This window comes from Loxodonta africana, chromosome 16 (genome assembly GCF_030014295.1).
Source record: "Loxodonta africana isolate mLoxAfr1 chromosome 16, mLoxAfr1.hap2, whole genome shotgun sequence".
Classification (NCBI taxonomy): domain Eukaryota; kingdom Metazoa; phylum Chordata; class Mammalia; order Proboscidea; family Elephantidae; genus Loxodonta; species Loxodonta africana.
The window spans coordinates 39,842,725-39,864,884 of NC_087357.1; the positions used below are offsets into that span (position 1 = coordinate 39,842,725).

At 38.0% G+C, this 22,160-nt stretch overlaps 1 pseudogene; it reads left to right on the top strand.

Annotated features, from left to right (window-relative positions):
* The first annotated feature begins 1,042 nt into the window (after window positions 1-1,042).
* On the top strand, window positions 1,043-21,426 carry LOC135227913 (cytochrome P450 2C42-like; annotated as a pseudogene).
* The last annotated feature ends 734 nt before the right edge of the window (window positions 21,427-22,160 follow it).

Consider the following 22,160-nt stretch of genomic DNA (forward strand, 5'->3'; position numbering starts at 1 on the left):
CTATCTTCTTAGGACTTCTCTTTGTTGGTATTAACCTACCTACTCATACTGCAAGGAAGGCTTTTTTATTTTTTACATTTGTTCCTTTAAATACCCAAATTTGCCTGTAAATACTCTCTTTAATCTGTCCCTCTGCCAGTTCTATACGTGGTTCCTTTAACTACTCGGTATATATAAGAAGTGTTGAGGTCTCTAACTATTTTCTCCTTTCCCTTATCAATGCTTAATTGTTCGCAGACTTTGCAGACAGATGTGATTCTACCATCATAATTTAGATTATTGTTGTTGATGTTGGCAACCTCATGTATAATAGAATGAACCCTTCTCTAGCGTGTCAGTACATCTCATTGAGGGTTTTCCTCATTTTTGCTAGTTCTGTACTTACCTACTGTAGGGTTGATACGAGTCAGAATCGACTTGACAGCAATGGGTGTTTTCTATTTTATCAAACATAATGTCTTTATTTAGGGATTGGCCTTTTCTGATGACATGTATAAATTAAGCCAGACAAATCCTCCTCCCTCACAGGAGCATTCTGCTTACATTGCTTCTAAGGCTGATTTGTTCATACTTCTCGCAATCCACGGTATATTCAACATTGCTTGCCAGCACCCCAATTTCAATGCATAAATTCTTCTGTCTTCTTTTGTCATTGTTCAGCTTTTGCATGCATTTGAGGTGATTGAAAAGACATGGCTTGGATCAGGTCGACCTCAGTCATTAAAGTGACATCTTTGCAGTTTAGAACTCTAAAGAGGTTTATTATTATTTTTTAGAAAATGGTCTCTTAAATTTTTTTTTCTTTTACCCTCCAAAATTATAGGCATCTTGATTTAGAATGGTGTAAATAAAATGCAAGGGAAGTGAAGGCAGTTTTGGGAACATCATTATTAAACTAGAGAGTAAAAAAAAAAAAGGGTCAATTCACTCTGAAGAGATTATAGGCATGCATGAATGTGTAAGTGACAAGGGAATTTCTAGGTACATGTTGCTTCAAACTTTCCAAAGTTATTTCAGTGACAGTTTTATATGTATATTTTAATGCTATTTTTTTCACGTGTCCAATTCTTTAGCCTTGCCCTGCGATCCCACTTTCATCACGGGTTGTGCTCCCTACAATGTGATGTGCTCCATTATTTTCCAGAATCATTTTGATTATAATGATCAGAATTTTCTTAATTTGATAAAAAATCAAATGAAAACATCAAGATTCTGTGCTCCCCATGGATTCAGGTGAGGCCAATACCCTTTCTTTGAGAAGTGCAAAATTATGTAATGGACCAAGCTGTGAAATGAAAGTTTGAACACAAAAATCCTGGCCAGAGCTTAGCAACCTGGAGTAAACATCTGGGAAATATAACCAACCTCTTTATTTTACACAGAAGAAATTGAGATCTCAGAATATAGAGCTCTTTTCAATCCCATTGGCTCCCTACACAGTGGTTTTTCTCCTAAACCTCAAAGCCCAGTTTCCATAAAGTACTATGGTTACTGCCCCAAAAGTATGCCTATAGCAGTCATTGGAGATTCAAGGCCCTTGCTGAAAGGCTTCCATTACCAGTAAGGCTTGTCCTTCATTCAATTTGTAGTGACATATTCATCAGAAAACTTGGCAGAAATATTCTAACTTAGCATGTCAAAGAGGGACAATGTATAGGACAACCGATGTTACTAAGATAAGTTTGGTTATGCCTCATCTGGGATCCTAGATGACAAAATGATTGGGGTTTACAGGGTATGAACCATAAACAATCATCACAATTTTACCCTGTGTTTAGCTGGCATATCCTGCACCCTGCCTAGATGACACTCGTGTGCTCTTAGAGAACTCACTTAGCTGCTCTGGTGTACGGGTATCTATCCACAAAATGTTCAGTTGGGTTTCACGGTATCTTCAATCTCCTCCCAGTTCTAAAACCCCAATTCTATTTCTATTTCAGCTTGATAGTAGTCATGAGTACCTTTGTGGTCTATATCAACCAGGTTGCTTAGACTTCTTTAACCTCCTCTGTCCTCAACAGTAAAGTGTGAATCATAGTAATTTATGCCATTGGTAAATAAAATTTGTAGAAAAGTATTGATATAAAAAATGAGAGGATTGATATAAAGATTCCTTTTATACTATAGGAATAATATCTGAGTATCAGAAATGATGATCATCATTGATCATCTGGTCACTTTTCTGCCTGGAATCTTTCTATAAGCATAGAGAATTATGTGTAAAGTAAGAAACTCCAGCTCCAGATGGAGACATTTTCATTCATCTTTATAGCTCCAGTTTTAACCAGGTTTCCGCACATCATACCTATATATTATTTAAAAGATTTATATTTAATAAATGATGTTTTTCTCTTGTAGGTCTGTAATGCATTCCCTTTGCTCACTGATTATTTCCCAGGGAGTCATAAGAATTATATTAATAATGATGCTTATGTAAAAAGTTATATTTTGGAGAAAGTGAAAGAACACCAAGAAAGCTTGGACATTAACAATCCTCGGGACTTTATTGATTGTTTCCTGATCAAAATGGAACAGGTAAGATGTCAGAGGCCATTCAGTTCTTTATTGCTTTTGCATTTTGTGGTTAATTGCATAGTTCTGTACTTAAAAGAAAAAACTACTAGAGATGGTTAAATGTCAGGCAAGAAATTCTTGACAAGCACTTTTAGTACCTAGGTATGCATAGATCTGCATTAAGCATCACAGAAGAAATAAATTGTTAAATAATTAGAGCACATAGACCCTGTTCTTTAGGTACTAATAATCTACTTAAAGAGAAGCAGAATGCACACCTCAGTGAAATGGAATCAATTACAAACAAGATAAAATATAGGAAATACGATGGCAAAAAACAAAGATGCAAGTGATCATTGCCCACCGTGAGAAGGAAAGGCTTGACCTAGGTAAACTTTCTGCATGTCCTGAGGTTTGATGCAGATCTTACAATATTTTCAGTGAAGGACATGAAAGAGCATTACAGATGGGTTGAATGGTGTATTCAGAGGATGAGAGGTTTGTGATGTCAAAGAGATAAAGGAGTTGGAAGAGCAAAGCCTTCATGGAGTGTTCTCAAAGATGAATTTGGACAAATAGGGAATTGGCTGTTGATGTCTTTCAGGGAAACTGTAAACATAAATGCTGGCATGGAAAGATTTCATCTAATCAGGTAGCTAGTTTACGAGTCATGCCAGGATGAAATGCAAATAATTATTAAGGAAATCATTCTGGTACCTGTAAAAAAACTCTGTATGATAAGAATGGAGCTCAAGGACCATCTGGGAGATTTTCCATTTATTTAGACTTGGTCTCAATGAAAGTGTGAACCTTGGAAATGCAGAGGTGTCTGAAATAAAATGAAAGTTGTTCATTATGTCGTGTTCTCAGAGATCTGGGAAGAGAATCAGTGAGGCAGTGCCCAGGAAGTCAAAGAAGAAGCAATGTTTTAGAAGAAATGGATCAAATAAAATAGAGAAGTGAAGGATGTTGTATTCGGAAAGGCCTGTGAATTTAGTTGAGATTTTGTGCTGGAAGAACCCTATAGAGTGTGGTTTTAGTAGAGAGGGGAGGGTGGGAGAAAAATAACAGGGGATTGTGTGGGAAATTGTAGTCATGAGACAAGACGTCATATTTGACAAGTTTAGCAAAGAGATAATGATTTTTTTGCTGAATTTTAATAACGATAAGGACATGCTGAAAATCTGTGTAAGAAGAGTAATATAGATTCCATAAAGATACGTGCTAAGCTACAATGTTCTCATTGAAATGGGGAGAGGTAGAATTCAGAACACTCTGAAAAGAGCTAACTCTGACAGAGAGTCCTTCCCCTGAGGCCATCATTACTCCATTCAGCCACCTTTTTTTGGCACTGGGCAGAAAAATAGTAGCCCAAAATGGGAGGGAGTGAAATACTGAAGGAAGTAATATTCAAAGAATTATCCATGAATTTGACCCAGACCACTCAAATCATGTGTTCCAGATGAAATGCAGTGAAGGAGATGGAGGGATTTAAAGAAACTGGTAGAGGGAAAAAGCAAATAACTTCCCCTGTCAGCCTTTGCTGCTGCTCACCACCAAACCACCACCACTGTCGTCGAGTCGATTCCGACTCATAGCGACCCTACAGGACAAAGTAGAACTGCCCCGTAGAGTTTCCAAGGAGCGCCTGGTGGATTTGAACTGCTGACCTCTTGGTTAGCAGCCATAACACTTAACCACTATGCCACCAGGGTTTCCTTTGCTGCTGCTAGGGCAATGATTTTTCTCCTTTCTTGTGGTCCAGTTATTTTGAGAATCTGATTCAAGGTGTGGACACTTTCTCAGAAGTGTGCACATGAGTTGCACCTGAATGATTTTTACCAATGCACCTACACGAGATCCAGTATTTTGCTTGCGTTTATAGGGGATCCTTAATCATCTGAAGCATCTGCAGTTATCCCAGGTTACGGAGGCTCTGAGCTCTCTGGCATTTCAATTACAAGGGAGCCATGAGTTGAAGCTGACTCTGTGGTAACTAACAACATCAATTACCTCAATGTGATATTTAAAAAGAGTATTATTTTTCTGGGCCTTACTCCTGTATTAAGAACCTGGATTAATTTTTTTGTTAAACTTAAATTGAGATCTAATTCCCATAGCACAAAATTCACTCATATAAAGTATATAATTCAATGGTTTTTAGTTTATTCAGTGTTGTGTAGCCATAACTACCATCAATTTCAGAACATTTTCATCGACCTGAAGGATACCACATGCCCTTTAGCAGTCATCCTCCATTTTGCCATAACCCTCCCCCGTGAATTTTAGGATAAGTTTCCCAATGTCTGCAGAAGACAGGATTTTGGATTTTGATTTTGATAGGAGATCTCCTTAAATCTGTAACTCTAGTGTAGGAGTAATGCCATGTTAGCAATAAAAAGTGTTAAGATCGATGAACATGAAATGTATTTCCACTTATATAGCGTTCTTTAATTTCTTTCAACAAGGTTTGGTGTAATCTATCTTAATTTTGATAGGCTATGCACACATGACCACTTAATCTTTAAATTCACTCAAACAGATGACAGTAGTAATATTGGTTTATAAGTGCTCTGCTCCTTTTTTGGCTTTAGAGCAATTTTGTGTTGATGAGTTAGAAAACAATGAAATTAATGTTGCCAAGGGAGTTGACTTGGTTTGCCTAACATGTACACCCATTGATAGGAGTAAATCAGTCTTAATGGGGTTAATTGTGTGATGTTAGATATGCCACAGGTCACCAGGAGATTTTAAGGAGCCTCATTAAAATAATGCTGCTCTAGTGTACTAGTTAGGAAAAGAGTTTTTCTTTAGGTATGTTGATGACTCCTTCAAGTCAATATTTCACGCTTTCCTTTTTGTATTGACTGTTCAGTGTCCCATCATCATCCCCTAGTCCTAAAGCAACCTCACTTGTTTAGAAAAAAAAATTTTTTTTTTTTATCAATTAAGATTGTGTTTGTTCTTCAATTAAACCAAATTAACAATACGCTTAATCACATAGTGGGTTTGTCTCATATTTACCTCACAAGGAGTCTCATGTTAGGCAGTCCAAGCAAGTACAAGAGCCTAGAAGCATCAAGGAGTCAAGTGTCTTGTGCTTGCCTTCACCAAACTCAATATATAGGCCTTTATCTTCATGCTTCAATCTTCTTGTCCCGAGATAATGTCTGTCCAACATGCACTTGCACATGTGGGTTTTGAATAAGAAGTAGGAAAGAGAAGAAGTTGTATCAGGGGACTTTTGCTCATATCTCATTGGCAAGAAATATGTTGTTTCACCCATATTACTGCTATAGAAGCTGTGAAATGAAATTATTTTTCAAGTATATGATAAAGGGTTAGAAAATAAAGATTAGGTCAATTCATCTACAACCTCTGCCATGCCATAAAAAAAAAATATATACACTAGTTTATTTTAGAAAACTCTACTTTCAGTTTCTAAGTTTGCTTAGCTCTAGAACAACCTGAGTTGTTTTGGATGCATTGTCATTAAATATGCTGGCAAACTAATTTGTCAACATTTTGTCAAATCATTCCTAGGAAAAGCATAATCAACAGTCTGAATACAGTGCTGAAAATTTGTTGAACACAGTACATGATCTGCTTGGAGCAGGGTCACAGACAACAAGCACCACCTTGAGATACGGACTCCTGCTTCTGCTAAAGCACCCAGAGGTCACAGGTGAAACCACAGATGGTGGGCAAGATAAAATTCAGAAAGGAAGTTGGCAAGACACAGCTAATGTATTCCATCATGTTTCTTTTAGACAAGGCTCATTATTTAAAGTTCTGTGCCCCCAGGTGCAATTTGTCTAAATTTGATGAAGAGGTAAAAATGGGAGAACTTTGCTCAATAGGGGAGTTTCTTAGTTATCTAGTGCTGCTTTAGCAGAAATACCACAAGCGGATGGCTTTAGAAAACAGAAATTTATTCTCTCACAGTTTAGGAGGCTAGCAGTCTGAATTCGGGGCATCAGCTCCAGGGGAAGTTTTTCTCTCTCTGTCAGCTCTGGAAGAAGGTCCTTGTTATCAAACTTCCCCTTAGTCTAGGGGGCCCCAAGTTCAATGGACATGCTCTGCTCCTAGCTCTCCTTACTTGGTGGTAATGAAGTCCCTATTCTCTCTGTTCATTTCTGTCTTTTATATCTCAAAAGAGATTGGCTCAAAATACAGCCTAATGCTGTAGATTGAGTCCTGCTGCCTCATTAATGTAACTGCCTCTAATACTGCCTCATTAACATCATAAACCAAAACTAAACCCATTGCCATTGTTGAGTGGATTGAGACTCACAGTGACGCTGTAGGACAGAATTGAACTGCCCGGTGGATTCAAATGCCAACCTTTTGGTGAACAGCCATAGCTCTTAACCAGGGTTTCCATTAACATCATTGAGGTTTGGAACAATAACACATGGGATAATCTCATCAGATCACAAAATGGTGGACAACCAGACAATACTGCATATCATGGCCTAGCCAAGCTGACACACATTCTTTTTTTATTAACTTTTATTGAGCTTCAAGTGGACGTTTACAAATCAAGTCAAACTGTCACATATAAGTTTATATACACCTTACTCCGTACTCCCACTTGCTCTCCCCCTAATGAGTCAGCTCTTCCAGTCTCTCCTTTCGTGACAATTTTGCCAGCTTCCAACTCTCTCTATCCTCCCATCCCCCCTCCAGACAGGAGATGCCAACACAGTCTCAAGTGTCCACCTGATACAAATATCTCACTCTTCATCAGCATCTCTCTCCTACCCACTGACCAGTCCCTTTCATGTCTGATGAGTTGTCTTCGGGAATGGTTCCCGTCCTGGGCCAACAGAAGGTTTGGGGACCACGCCCGCCGGGATTCCTCTAGTCTCAGTCAGACCATTAAGTTGACACACATTTTTGAGGAACACAATTCAACCCATTACAGGGAAGGGCACTGAGAGAAGGAAAGGACAGTGTGGGCAGAACTAAACATGATAAAGCTCTGGTGCGGTGTCAGGATTCCATGGGAAGAGAGTTGCAGCAGGAAAATTTCAGGAAGGCTACTGGCCACCAGGCCTAGAAAGCAACCAGTTCCCAGTGGAGTGGGTGGATAAAGCTCATGTGAGGGAAGACCAAGAATGAAGGGGATGTGATCAATTATCTCAGGCTTCTGCACAATTAGGAGATTATTACTAGGAGTTTCAAACTTCTAGATTTTCCAGAGCATCTAGAAGTCATTCTAAATTTGCATCTAAGAAATTAGTAATAAAATAAAGACACACTTTTAAATCAAAGAGTATACAAAAATGAAATATAAGCATAGGAAAAAAAAATTTTTTTATCACAGCAGGGAACAATATTTATGTAGTCGTAATGATATAAAAAATGAGTATTGATATAACTAAAAATGGTGATATCAATATGATATAGAATGGGGTGGGAAATGTATGTATGAGTGTATGTGCATATGTGTGCATGAGTGTGCATGTGTGTATGCGTGTACACGCATGTATATGTGTGTTTTGTATGGGGGTGAGTTGAACTTGTAAATCCTTATCTCCCATACCTGGTTGTTGTTGTTGTTAGGTGTTGTCTAGTGGGTTCCAACTCATAGTGATACAATGTACAACAAAATGACACACTACACGATTCTGTGCCATTCTCAGAATCATGGCTCTATTTAAGCCCATTATTGCAGCCACGCTGTCAATTCATCTCGTTGAGGGGTCTCCTCCTTTTCACTGACCCTCTACTTTATCAAGCATAATGTACTTCTCCAGGTCAGGTCCCTCCTCTTAACATCTCCAAAGAAGGTGAGACCATGGGTAACCTTGCTGATATTTGGAATACTGGAGGGATAGCTTCCAGCATCATAGCAACACAAAAGCCACCACAGTACAACAAACTGACAGACGGGTGGTAGTATGTATGCAATTCTCTCCGTCTAGGTGTACTTCTGGGCATATAACTTACATTTGTAATGATATGGGGACAATTTCATAAGGCTTCATGTAATGCTGAATTTCTATAGCAATTGTGCCAGTTTTCTCCTTTTCATCAGTTCTTACTTTTGTCTTATCAGCTAAAGTCCAGGAAGAGATTGACCACGTGGTTGGCCAAAACCGGAGCCCCTGCATGCAGGACAGGAGCAGCATGCCCTACACGGATGCCGTAGTGCACGAGATCCAGAGATACACTGACCTCCTCCCCATGTCCCTGCCCCGCAGGGTGACCCGTGACATTAAATTCAGGAACTGCCTCATCCCCAAGGTAAGGTTTGTTTCTTCAAGTTCTCTTAAAGTTCCCATATTCACAGTATGATTTCAATCTTCGACAAACTCGGGTTGAGAAAAGTGCAAATATCACAAGTGTTGTATCCAGTTTGGGGCTACATGCTTTATTGCAGGCCTTGAGACCCGGCAGTGTAAGTCTTACAAATTTGTTCTGCTTCTTTAGGATTGCTTAGGTTTCTCCTTCCTGTTTACATGGCCAGATGAATTTTAGTATCAGTTATAGTCAATTTCCCAAAACATTTCACTGGGATTTTAATTAGCGTGACTTTAAATTTGTAGATCAAATTGGAAAGAATTGACATGTTGAATCTCTCAATTCATGAATATGGTATATGCTACCAATCTATTTGGGCGTTCTTTACTTTTCTCAATAATGCTTTGTTTTCAGTGCAGTGGCTTGCACATCTTTTGTTAGCAGCTTTCCAAGGCCTTCTGACACATGGTGCCTACTTGCTCAAGCTACTCCATCCCACTTGAAGCCATCACATATTGCTATTATAATAAATAAAGAGAACTAAAATTTCTGTTTGGGACGGTAGGGCTGTGAGTTTGGTAAGGTTTCAAAAATTAAATCTAGTCCCAGATGATGTGACTATATATAGGAGATTGCAAATAATTCACAAAAAAAAAAGCTTCAAAAGCTAATAAACAAATTCATCAAATTAGCAAGAGTACAAGATCAACTTGCAAAAATCAGTTGTGTTTCTATAAACCAGCAATTAGCCACTAAAACATCTGCTAAGAAGCCAGACACAAAAGGTCACATGTTATGTTATTCATTTATATGGGATTGGGAGAGGGGTAATGGGGATAAACTTAATGGTAGGAGGCTTACTTAGGAGTGAAGGTAATGTTTTGGAATTAGATAGAGGTAGTGTTTGCACAACATTGTGAACGTACTAAATGCCACTGAATTGTTCACTTTAAAATGGTTGATTTATCTTATATGAATTTCAGGCATATAATTATTTAAAACAAACAGATAGTAGGTGGGATTTGGGCTTCCTATGGACTGTGATTCGTTGACAACTGGTTTAAGACAGCCTTACCCAAAAAGCTTTCTGCAATGATGGAAATGTCTTACATCTGTACTGTATAATACAGTAGCCAGTTCCTGAGTACCTGAAATATGACTAATGCAACTAAGGAACTAAGGTTTTAATTTTATTTATTTTGAGTTGGTTTAAATTCAAACATTATTAGCAATGTATGACTAACCAAAAAACAAAAAACCAAACCTGTTGCTGTCAAGTAGATTCCGACTTATAGCGACCCTATAGGACAGAGTAGAACTACCCATAGAGTTTCCAAGGAGAGCCTGGCATATTCGAACTGCCCACATTTGGTTAGCAGCCACAGCACTTAACCGCTATGCCACTAGGGTTTTCATTATCAGTATTAACTACTGCTAAATGATTGCTTCTAAAGATCGTTCTGCTCGTATTTCTTCCAAGACAGATTTGTTGGTTCTTTTGGCAGTCCATGATATATTCAGTATTCTTTGCCAACACCACAATTCAAAGGCATTGATAGTTCATTGGTCTTATTCATCATCCAGCTTTGGCATGCATATGAGGCAATTGAATACACCATGGCTTGGGTCAGGAGCACCTTAGTCTTCAAGACGGAATCTTTGGGGTCAGGTGTGCCTTAGTCTTCAAGGTGACATCTTTGCTTTTCATGACTTTAAATAGGTCTTTTTGCAGCAGATTTGCCCAATGTCATTTGATTTATTGGCTGCTGCTTCCATGGATGTTGACTGTGGATCCAAGTAAAATGAAATCCTTGAGAACGTCAATATTTTCTCTGTTTTTCATGATGTTGCTTATTGGTCCTGTTCTTAGTTTTGTTTTCTCTATGTTTAGATGTAATCCATACTGAAGGCTTTGGTCTTTGATCTTCATCAGTAAGTGCTTCAAGTCCTGTTCACTTTCAGCAAGCAAGGTAGTGTCACCTGCATAACGCAGGTTGGTAATGAATCTTCTTCCAATCCTGATAACTTGTTTTTCATATTGTCAAGCTTCTAACCTGTAACATACCATTTTCACCTATCAAATTGATGAAGACAAAAGCTGAAAAATGTTGTATTGGTGAGGATATGTGTAGATGAGTACTTGCATACACTGGTGGCTGAATTACTAAATAGTACATCTATTTGGAAGACAATTTGACAATATCTAGTATAATATAAAATTTAATATCTTATAATGGAAGAATTCAAATTCTTGATGTCTACTCCATGTACAATTGGAGGAGCAGCTAAATAAGTTTCATCATTGCTTGGAATAAAGGAATACTATAAACTATCTGTATATTCATCAAAAGTGAAATGGTTCTTTCATATTGTACAACATGAATAAGGCAGATGTATCTGTGTTCATAATGATCAGAGAAGCTAGACTTTATGAAGAAGAATGCAGCATTGAGATTGGAGGGAGGTTCATTAACAATCTGTGATATGCAGATGATGCAACCATACTTGCTGAAAGTGAAGAAAACTTACTGATGAAGATCAAGGACTACAGCCTTCAGTCTGAACCTCAGTATAAGGAAAACAAAAATAAACCTGACCAAAAAGCAATATCATGATAAATAAAGAAAATATCAAAGTTGTGATGGATTTCATTTTACTTGGATCTATAATCAATGTCCATGGAAGCAACAGACAAGTAATCAAATGATGTATTACATTCAGCAAATGTGCTGCAAAAGACCACTTTAAAGTGTTGAAAAGCAAAGATGTCACTTTGAGGACTAAGGTTCGCCTAAACCAAGCTGTAATATTTTCAGTTGCCTTTTTTCATATGCATGCAAAAGTTGGGCAATGAGTTAGGAATACTGAAAAAGAATCAATGCCTTTGAATTATGCTGTCGGCTAAGAATATTGAACTATACCATGGACTGCCAAAGAACGAACAAATCTGTCTTGGAGGAAGTACTGCCAGAGTGCTCCTTGGAGCAAGGATGGTGACACTTCATCTCATGTACTTTGGACATGTTATCAGGAGGGGTCAGTCCCTGGAGAAGGACAAGATACTCAGTAGGGTCAGCGAAAAAGAGGAAGGCCCTTCATGAAATGGATTGATACAGTGGCAGCAATAATGGACTCAAACATAGCAAGGATTGTATGGATGTCACAGGAAGGGGTAGCATTTCATTCTGTTGTACATAGGTTGACTGTGGGTCAGAACCGCCTTGACAGCACCTAACAACAAAGAGAACGTATGTGTTTGTATGGGACAATATTCAAATCATTTAATAAATATAAAAATCAAGAGCAGTAGAGTGCTTGACATTTGGGTAAAGAAAAGAGGAAATTGAGAAGTGACATAAATGTGTATAGGTTCATCTGCCTGATGTGCATAAAATATTTTTGGAAGCATGCATTTCTGGAAGGACATATAACTAATTGGTGGGAATTGTTTCTAGAAAGTCTAACTGGGGTTCTTTGGTTAGATGCAATGAGGTATTAGATTTGATTATATGTGTTTTTGTGTCTTGATGTATTATAATTTTTAATCAAGATATAAACTATGTAAAACAAGACTCACCCTTTTAAGTAAACTGTTCAATGGGTTTCACAGTTCAGTAACACCACCACAATCAAGATATAAACTATTTCAATCACCATCCCCCCCAAAACTTCCCTTCTGCTCCTATTGCAACCAGTCCACTCCATCGCCTCCAGTGTTGTCCATCTGTCCCTGCAGATTTGCCTTTTCAAGAATGGTATATAATGAAATGTGACATAAATGGAATAATTTATAGTCCGTCATAACTGTTTATCTCTGGGGTTTTTTTTTTTTTCAGAATGTAGAATAAAATTCAATATAGGTGAAATACATGACAACTTCCTTATAAACTGATCAATAATATGCCGAGGATAAGAACATACAGGGGTCAATGAGTCATGGACAAAATTCATATACAATATCTAAGATATTGAGATGGTCTGTCACCCAGATATTCATTACTTCTATTATTATTTGAGGCCACTTTTGTAATGTTATTACTCCTAGATATAAACAAAACCATCCCTGTTTATTACTTTATCTATCTGGGTGGAAATGTAACTGTGTTTCTTTGGATGTATGTTTCCTCAGCTATAGATCAAAGACATTAGACTAAGTGATGCCCAACATTTCTACCAACTCCATGATTTCTATATAACTAAGTTCAATGATACCTATTCCTTCTAGGGCATGACCATATCAACATCACTGTCTTCTCTGCCGCAAGACAACAAAGAATTCCCTAACCCAGAGAAGTTTGACCCTGGTCACTTTCTGGATGAAAGTGGCAACTTTAAGAAGAGCGACCACTTCATGGCTTTCTCAGCAGGTAATAGAAATTTGTATCTACCTGTAATTTAAGGAACAGGGTACCTGTAAGAGATCAGTTGAGGCTTGCATGGCACCTACTTGGGGCTAGTAGAATTGCTGCTTGTATGTGATCTTGAGCACCATTCCCAATGCCATATGCTTTCCTACTCATGAAAAATTCTTAATATTGGGCCAGAGTAGTGAGTTTTTGGGGATGTGACCCAGTTCTCCCAAAATGAGAAAGTTAGGGAATGAGTTGATTGAATTCTGTCTCCAGATACATCACTGAGCTACCCAATAGCATCTCCTACAGGGTGAAACTCATTTAGATTGCTAGCACCTTTCTTAAGAAATGTATCTAATGCCACAACTTTATTGTTTTCTGTGTGAGCCATTCACATACCCCTCACCCCCCAAGGCTGAGGTCTAGGTATACAAATATCCATAAACACAGAGTGTGCACTTAAGGGCCTCACTCACTCCCTAGTTAAGAAAACAAATGAGTAAATAGATCATTATTATCCAATATGACTAGAGCTATGAGAGAGGAAATCACAGGCTGCTCAGGGGACAAAATGGGGACCAACTTCCTGCTCTTGCGTATCTCACAATAAGGCATAAAATGGAATTAACAGCATTCTAATAATAGCAATGAAATGTGAGCTGCCTCACAGGGGCAGGGAGCAAAGAAAGAAGAGAGGGCAAGGCATTTTTTAAAAAATCATAGTACTGTATATACATATGTACATATATATGTATATGATAAAACATTTCCCATTTCAACATTTTTAGATGTACGACCAGTGACATTATTACATTTATCATGTCATACAACAGTCACCCAATATCCATTTCCAAATTGTTCTCTCACCCTTAACAGAAGCTCAGTACCCCTAATCAATGACTCTTTCACCTTAGCTCCTATCTCCGTTGTTATTGTTGTTAGGTGCTGTCGAATTGGTTCCAACTCATAGCAACCCTATGCACCATAGTACGAAACACTGCTGGGTCCTGCTCCATCCTTACAATCATTGTTATGCTTGAGCCCATTGTTGCAGCCACTGTGTCAGTCCACCTCATAGAGGGTCTTCCTCTCTCCCACTGCCCCTGTACTTTACCAAGCAAGATGTCCTTCTACATGTGCTGATCCCTCCTGACAACATGTCCAGAGTATGTAAGATGCAATCTTGCCATCCTTTCTTCTAAGGAGCATTCTGGCTGTACTTCTTCCAAGACAGACTTTTTCGTTCTTTTGGCAGTCCATGGTATATTCAATATTCTTTGCCAACACCACAGTTCAAAGGCGTCAGTTTCTTCTTCTGTCTTCTTTATTCATTGTCCAGCTTTCACACGCATATGGTACAATTGAAAATACCATGTCTTGGGTCAGGGACACCTTACTCTTCAAGGTGACATCTTTCCTTTTCAACGCATTGCCCAATGCAATGTGTCTTTTGATTTCTTGACTGCTGCTTCCATGGGTGTTGATTTTGGATCCAGGTAAAATGAAATCCGTGACAACTTCAATCTTTTCTCCGTTTCTCATGTTGTTGCTTACTGGTCCAGTTGTGAGGATTTTTATTTTCTTTATGTTATGATGTAATCCATACTGAAGGCTGTGATCTTCGATCTTTATCAGTAAGTCACTTTCAGCAAGAAAGGTTGTATCATCTCTATAACTTAGGTTGTTAATGAGTCTTCCTTCACTCCCGATGCCCGGTTCTTCTTCACATAGTCCAGTTTCTGGGATTATTTGCTCAGCATTCAGATTGAATAGCTATGGTGAAAGGATACAACCCTGACACACGCCTTTCCTGACTTTAAACCACTTAGTATCCCCTTGTTCTGTCTGGACAGCTGCCTCTCATGTTCCTCATAAGCACAATTCAGCATTCTGGAATTCCCATTCTTCGCAATGTTATTTGTAATTTGTTATGATCCACACAGTCAAATGCCTTTGTATAGTCAATAAAACACAGGTAGACATTCTTCTGGTATTCTCTGCTTTCAGCCAGGATCCATCTGACATCAGCAATGATGTCCCTGAGTCCACACCCTCTTCTGAATCCAGCCTGAGTTTCTGACAGTTCCCTGTCGATATACTGCTGCAGCCATTTTTGAATGACCTTCAGCAAAATTTTCCGTGCCTGTGATATTAATGATATTGTTCTATAATGTCCACATTCGGTTGGATCACCTCTCTTGGGAATAGGCTTAAGTATGGATCTCTTCCAGTCGGTTGACCAGGAAGCTGTCTTCCATATTTCTTGGCATAGATTAGTGAGCCCTTCCAGTGCTGCATCTGTTTGTTGAAACATCTCAATCGATATTCTGTCAATTTCTGGAGCCTTGTTTTTTGTCAATAGCATCAGTGTAGCCTGGACTTCTACCTTCAGTAGCATCGAGTCCTGATCATATGCTACCTCTTGAAATGTTTGAACAGAAACTAATTCTTTTTGTTGTAATGACTCTATATTCCTTCCATCTTCTTTTGATACTTCCTGTATCGTTTAGTGTTTTCCCTGTAGAATCCTTCACTATTGCAACTTGAGGCTTGCATTTTTTCTTCAGTTCTTCCAGCTTGGGAAATGCAGAGTGTGTTCTTCCCTTTTGATTTTCTATCTCCAGCTCTTGGCACATGTCATTATAATACTTTTTCTTCTCGAGCCAGGATTCTAAATCTTCTGTTCAGTTCTTTTACTATTCGTTTCTTCCTTTTGCTTTAGCTGCTTGATGTTCAAAGGCAGGTTTCAGAGTCTCTTCTGACACCCATCCTGGTTTTTTCTTTCTCTCCTGTCTTTTCAATGACCTCTTGCTTTCTTTACGTATGATGTCCTTGATGTCATTCTGCAAGTCGTCTGGTCTTCGGTCATAAGAGTTCAAGCTGTCAAATCTATTTTTGAGATGGTCTCTAAATTCAGGTAGGATATACTGAAGGTCGTATTTTGGCTCTCATGGACTTGCTCTGATTTTCTTCAGTTTCATCCTGAACTTGCTTATGAGCAATTGATGGTCTCTTCAACATTCACCCCTGGCCTTGTTCTGGCTGATGATATTTAGCTTTTCCATTGTCTCTTTCCACAGATGTAGTCGATTTGACTCCTGTGTGTTCCATCTGGAGAGGTACATGTGTATGGTCGCCATTTATGTTGGTGAAAAAAAGTATTTGCAATGAAAAAGTCGTTGGTCTTGCAAAATTGTATGATTCAATCTCCAGCATTGTTTCTATCACCAAGGCCGTAGTTCCCAACTATCAATCCTTCTTCTTTGTTTCCAACTTTCACATTCCAATCACCAGTAATTATCAATGCATCCTGATTGCATGTTCAATCAGTTTCAGACTGCAGAAGCTGATAAAACCTTAAATTTCTTCATCTTTGGCTTCAGTGGTTGGTGCAAACTTGAATAATAGTCATATTAACTGGTCTTCCTTCTTAGCATATGGATATTATCCTATCACTGACAGTGCTGTACTTCCAGATAGATCTTGAAATGTTCTCTTTGATGATGAACGCAACACTATTCTTCTTCAAGTTGTCATTCTTGGCATAGTAGACTATATGATTGTCCAATTCAAAATGGCCAATACCAGTCCATTTTGGCTCACTAATGCCTAACATTTATGTGTTCCATTTCATTTTTGATGATTTCCAAATTTCCTAGATTCATACTTTGTACATTCCAGGTTCTGATTATTAATGGATGTTTGCAGCTGTTTCTTCTCAATTCGAGTCATGTCACATCAGCAATGAGGATGCCAAAAGCTTTACTCCATCCATGTCCTTAAGGTCGACACTTCTTTGAAGAGGCAGCTCTTCCCCAGCTGTCTTTTGAGTGCCTCCCAGCCTGGGGGCCTCATCTTCCAGCACTGTTTCAGACAATGTTCTGCTGCTATTCATAAGGTTTTCACTGGCTAATCTTTTCAGAAGTAGATTGCCAGGTCCTTCTTCCTAGTCTGTCTTAGTCTGGAAGCTCAGCTGAAACCTGTCCTCCATGGGTGAGCCTGTTGCTATCTGAATACTGGCGGCGTAGCTTCCAGCATCACAGCAACACACAACCCCTGCACTACAACGAACTGACAGTCACAACTCTAGTAACTACTAATAAACTTTGGTTCTTTTACATTTGCCTATTCTAGATATTTCATTTAAGTGGAATCATGCAATATCCACCCTTTTTTGACTGGCTTCTTTCAGTGAGCAAAATGTTTTCTCTGGCTTCTTCCATGTTGGAGCATGGATCAGGACTTCATTTCTCCTTATGGCAAAGTAATATTCCATTGTCTGTATTCACATTTTGTTATCTGTTCATCTGTTGATGGTCAGTTAGTTTGTTTCTACCTTTTGGCTATCATGATCAGTGCTGCAATGAACTTTGCTGTACGTTTATTTGTTTATGTTTCTGCTTTCAATTCTTTTAGGTATATACCTAGGAGTGGTACTGATTGGAGCTCAGTGAAGTATCTGGAAGCAGAAGGCAATCAACCCCTTTTCTAGCTTTCTTACTTTAGAAGAACAAGTGGTAATGTTTTTAGGAACCTCAAACTATTTTTCACAGTTGCTGTACCATTTTACACTCACAATTTTTCCACATCTTTGCCAGCACCTGTTCTTTTCTTTTTATTTTTATTATTGTAATCTTAGTGTGGGTGAAGTGATATCTTATTGTGGTTTTGATTTGTAGTTTCCTTATGACAAATGACATGAGAATCTTTTCAGGTGCTTCCTGACCATTTGTATTTCATTTTGGTGAAATGTCTGTTCATGCTGTTAGTCCATTTTTCTTTTTTTTTGATTGTGTTGTTTGTCTTTTTGTTTCAGGAGGTCTTTATATATTTTGGATATTAAACCATACCAGATATAGAGTCCCCCAAAATGTTCTCCCAATCTGTAGGTTGTCTTTTCACTATGTTGATGAAGCTCTTTGATGAATAAACATTTAAATTTTGATAAAGTCCCATTTACTTACGTTGTCTTTTGTTGTTTATGTTTTTGTTGCCATATCTAAGAACCCATTGTTAAATATTAAATTTCAGAGCATTACTTATATGTTTTCTTGTTAAGAGTTTTATAGTTTTAGTTTTTGCATTTTGGTTCTTGATATATTTTGAGTCCACTTTTTTTTCTTTTTCATTTGGAGTGATACAGTTGTCTCTGCACTGTTTATTAAAGTGACTCTTCTTTTCCTCATGGAATGGACTTAGCATCCTCATAAAAACTCAGTTGATCACAGATGTGTGGGTTTCTTTCTAAACTTTTAATTCTATTTCATCAGTGAATATATCTATCATTATATCAGTACCCAACTCTTTTGATCACTGTAGCTTTATGATATGCTTTGATATTAGAAAATGTGAGTCTTCCTACTTTGTTGTGTTTTAAGAGTGTGTTGGCTATCAGGGGCCCTGCATAGTTACACATAAATTTGAGGACTGGCTTTCCATTTCTGCAAAAAAGAACGTTGGGATTTGGTAGGTGTTATGTTGCATTTATGTATTGCTTTGAGTAATATTGACATCTTAACAATAGTAAGATTTCCAATCTATGAAAAGGGAATGCCCCTATATTTATTTAGGTCATCTTTGATTTCTTTCAGTAATGATTTATAGTTTTCAGTGTACAAGTCTTTTACATCTTTGGCTATATTCATTCCAAGATATTTTATTATTTTAGATGGTACTGCAAATGGACTTGTTTCCTTAATTTCCTTTTCTGAATATTCATTGATGATATATAGAAGCCTGATTGATTTTTGTGTGTTTACCTTTTATTCAGTCACGTTGCTGAATTTGTTAGTTCTAGTAACTTTTTTGTGGATTCTTTTGGATTTTCTATATGTAAGATCATGACACCAGCAAAAAGGTATAGTTTTACTTCTAATTTCTTGATCTGGATACCTCTTATTTTCTTTATTTTGCCTAATTGCTCCGGAGAGGGCTTCCAGGATAAAGTTGAACATGAGCTGTGAGAGTGGGCATCCTTGTTTTGTCCCTGATCTTAAAGGGAATGTTCTCAGACTTTCTCCATTTCATATGAGGTTATATGTGGACTTTTCCTAAATGTTCTTTATTACTTGAGGAATAGCCCTCATATTCCTACCTTGTTGAATGTTTTTTTAATCATGAGAGGATGTTGGATTTTCATCTAATACCTTTTCTTCATCAACTGAGATGATCTTTTGTTCTATTAAGGTGCTATAAGGTATTGATAGATTTTCTAATGTAGAGCTACCCTTGCATTCCTAAGATAAAATCTACTTGAACGTGGTGCATAATCCTTTTAATATGTGTTTGGATTAGGTTTGCTAGTATTTTGTTTAAGATATTTTCATCTATAGTCATAAGGACTTTTGCAGTATAGATTTCTTTTCTTGTGCTGTCTTTGCCTGACTTGATATCAAAGTACTACCTAGTCTCATAGATTGAGTTCGGAAATGTTCCCTCCTCTTCTATTTTTGAGATAAGTTTAAGAAGCAGTGGAGTTAATTCTTAGAAATGTTTCCTATATTCCTCAGTCAAGCCATCTAGTCTGGGTGTTTTCTTTTTAGGGAGATTTTGATTACTGATTCAGTCTCGTCACTTGTTATGGTTTTGTTGAGGTCTTCCATTTCTTGTTGAGTCAGTATAGGAAGTTTATGTATTTCTAGGACTTTGTGCATTACATGTAGGTTATCTAATTTCTTGGTGTACAATTGAGGGGCAGGCTATTTTCACCTATGTAATTAACCAAAAGGACAGAATAGGACATTCTCTCTATATCAAATATGTTAGAACTGCCAGCCAATTACCTGAGGGGTCAGGGAAACCATGAGAATGTGTCTGCATACCTTACAATGATTCCAGAGCACCCTGATCTTCTTCTAGTCGTGAGGTTCCTTCTTGGATATCGAGATTTCAACACCTCCTGTGTGTCAGTTGAGTTTCTGGTCATGAAATAAACTTCTCTAATTATTTGGCTTTTGATGCCCGCATTGGATCTGGCATGGAAAATACCCAGATGGCAAAGGTCTGTACACTCCCATTAAGCAACTCACGTTTTAGCAGGAATGAAGAATAAATAGTGACAGAATTACAATTCAATGTGATTTTTGCTTCAATGAAAGCAAGACTATGATAAATATGATGCTGAGGAAATCATTCGAGAGCAAGATTCTACTGCCTAAGGGGATCACATTTTAATGAGAAAGTGACATTTGACCTAGTTGTTGAAGAAAGTGTGATGGAAGTATGTCTTAGAGAAAGAAAAAGCATGAAAGAGATCTAGAAACTGCATGGTGTGGTGGAAATTGACAAAGGATGAGTATGGTGAGAGCTAAGCATGTGGGGTTGAAGACTGGAGGAAAGGTCATGGAAGTCAGACTGGGAACATAATCTGATGGGCCAATCAACCAGTTTCACCCTTAAGCCTTAAGATAGCTTTGGGGAGCCATTTGAAGATGTGAAGTGTGGGAGAAGCATGTTTAGACATGTGCTTTTGAAAGTACATGAGGGAAACATAGTCTTTGACTAAATTTATGCCAGGGGTACAGAGGGAACACAGATATATGAGCCCCCTCCTCTTACACCCCTCCCTTTAATGTTCTTGGACAAGCAATGTAGGTGGTTTATAGGAAAAGAGTGATGGAAAGTTGAAATGTCAAAACAACAAGTGCAATCCGGGATACTTAAAAAAGTTCTCAGTACAGAGCTCAAAATAAATATTTCTTGAATGAAGGTTTTTGTTAACATAATGTATTATTAGTTGGATAGTAAGTTTGTTCATACCTCTGTCCATCTGTCTATGCAACTATCCTTCCATCCATCCTGCTTTTCCTCCACCCGTGTATATAATTATTCATCAAATAATTACTGCATATTCTGTCAGTACCAGATAAGAAACATAGTGTCCAAGGAGTATCTAACCTCTGTGCTTGTTATTTTCAGGAAAACGAATTTGTCTGGGAGAAGGCTTGGCCCGCATGGAGCTGTTTTTATTCCTGACCACCATTTTACAGAAATTTACCTTGAAGCCTCTGGTTGACCCAAAACACATTGACACCACCCCAGTGGCCAAGGGCTTGGCCTCTGTGCCACCCTCCTATCAGCTCTGCTTCATTCCTGTCTGAAAAAGCCATACTGTCATACTGCTTCTCTCCTGTACTTGCAAATCCCCTCCATTGGGGCGTCGTTAACTCCTTCCATTAGTTTTCTTGAACTTTCCTCTCCATATCCCCTATTCCTTCAAGATCTAGTGAAAATCCACTCTATTAAGGGGAGTTTTTGTGTTTCATGAAATAAATTTATCGCTTATTTCCATACTTTGTGAAACCTTTTTTGATTACCATGCCTTAATCCTTCCCTAACTGAATTATTACTCTTATCACTGTGAAATAGAGCAAAGAATGATTTTTTTTTTTTCGTGTTTCCATCAATTTCCAACTTATGGTGACCCCAGGTGTGTCAGAGTAAAGCTGTGCTCCATAAGGTTTCAATGGTTGATTTTCAGAAGTGGATCACCAGGCCTTTTTTCTGAGTCTCCTCTGGGTATATTAGAACTGCCAAACTTTTCATTAGTATCTGGGTGCTTAACTGCATCACCAGGGACTCCTCAAGTTGTAGAAAGGACACTATTATTTCATGATCAAATGTGTCAGTCAAGATATGCAAAATATTATCACTGAATATCCCTAACACTTATAGAAGGCAAGATTTTGGATGAATATGTATTTGATACCTTACAAAAATTTGTGTGAAACTCAAAAGTATAATGAGATTGGGTGGTTGCTCTTAATTGCTGTGGAAGAAGTGGAGAAATAAAAGGATTATCTGTGGGCTTCAAATTCCCAGTAGCAGTATCCCATAAATGACATAAAAGTTTCTATGTGTTCCCTGACAAAAATAACTTTTCTCCTATAGTCACAAAGGTAAGGTTTCAGAAAACAAAACCCAGAGATTCATACTGTGAGTGGCTGAATTATAATTCATATTGATTTCCCAACCTTGCAGGGTGTCTTCTGTTAAAGTGAGATTACTGAAGGGAAAGGAATGGGATCTTGAAAATTGGAAGGGAGA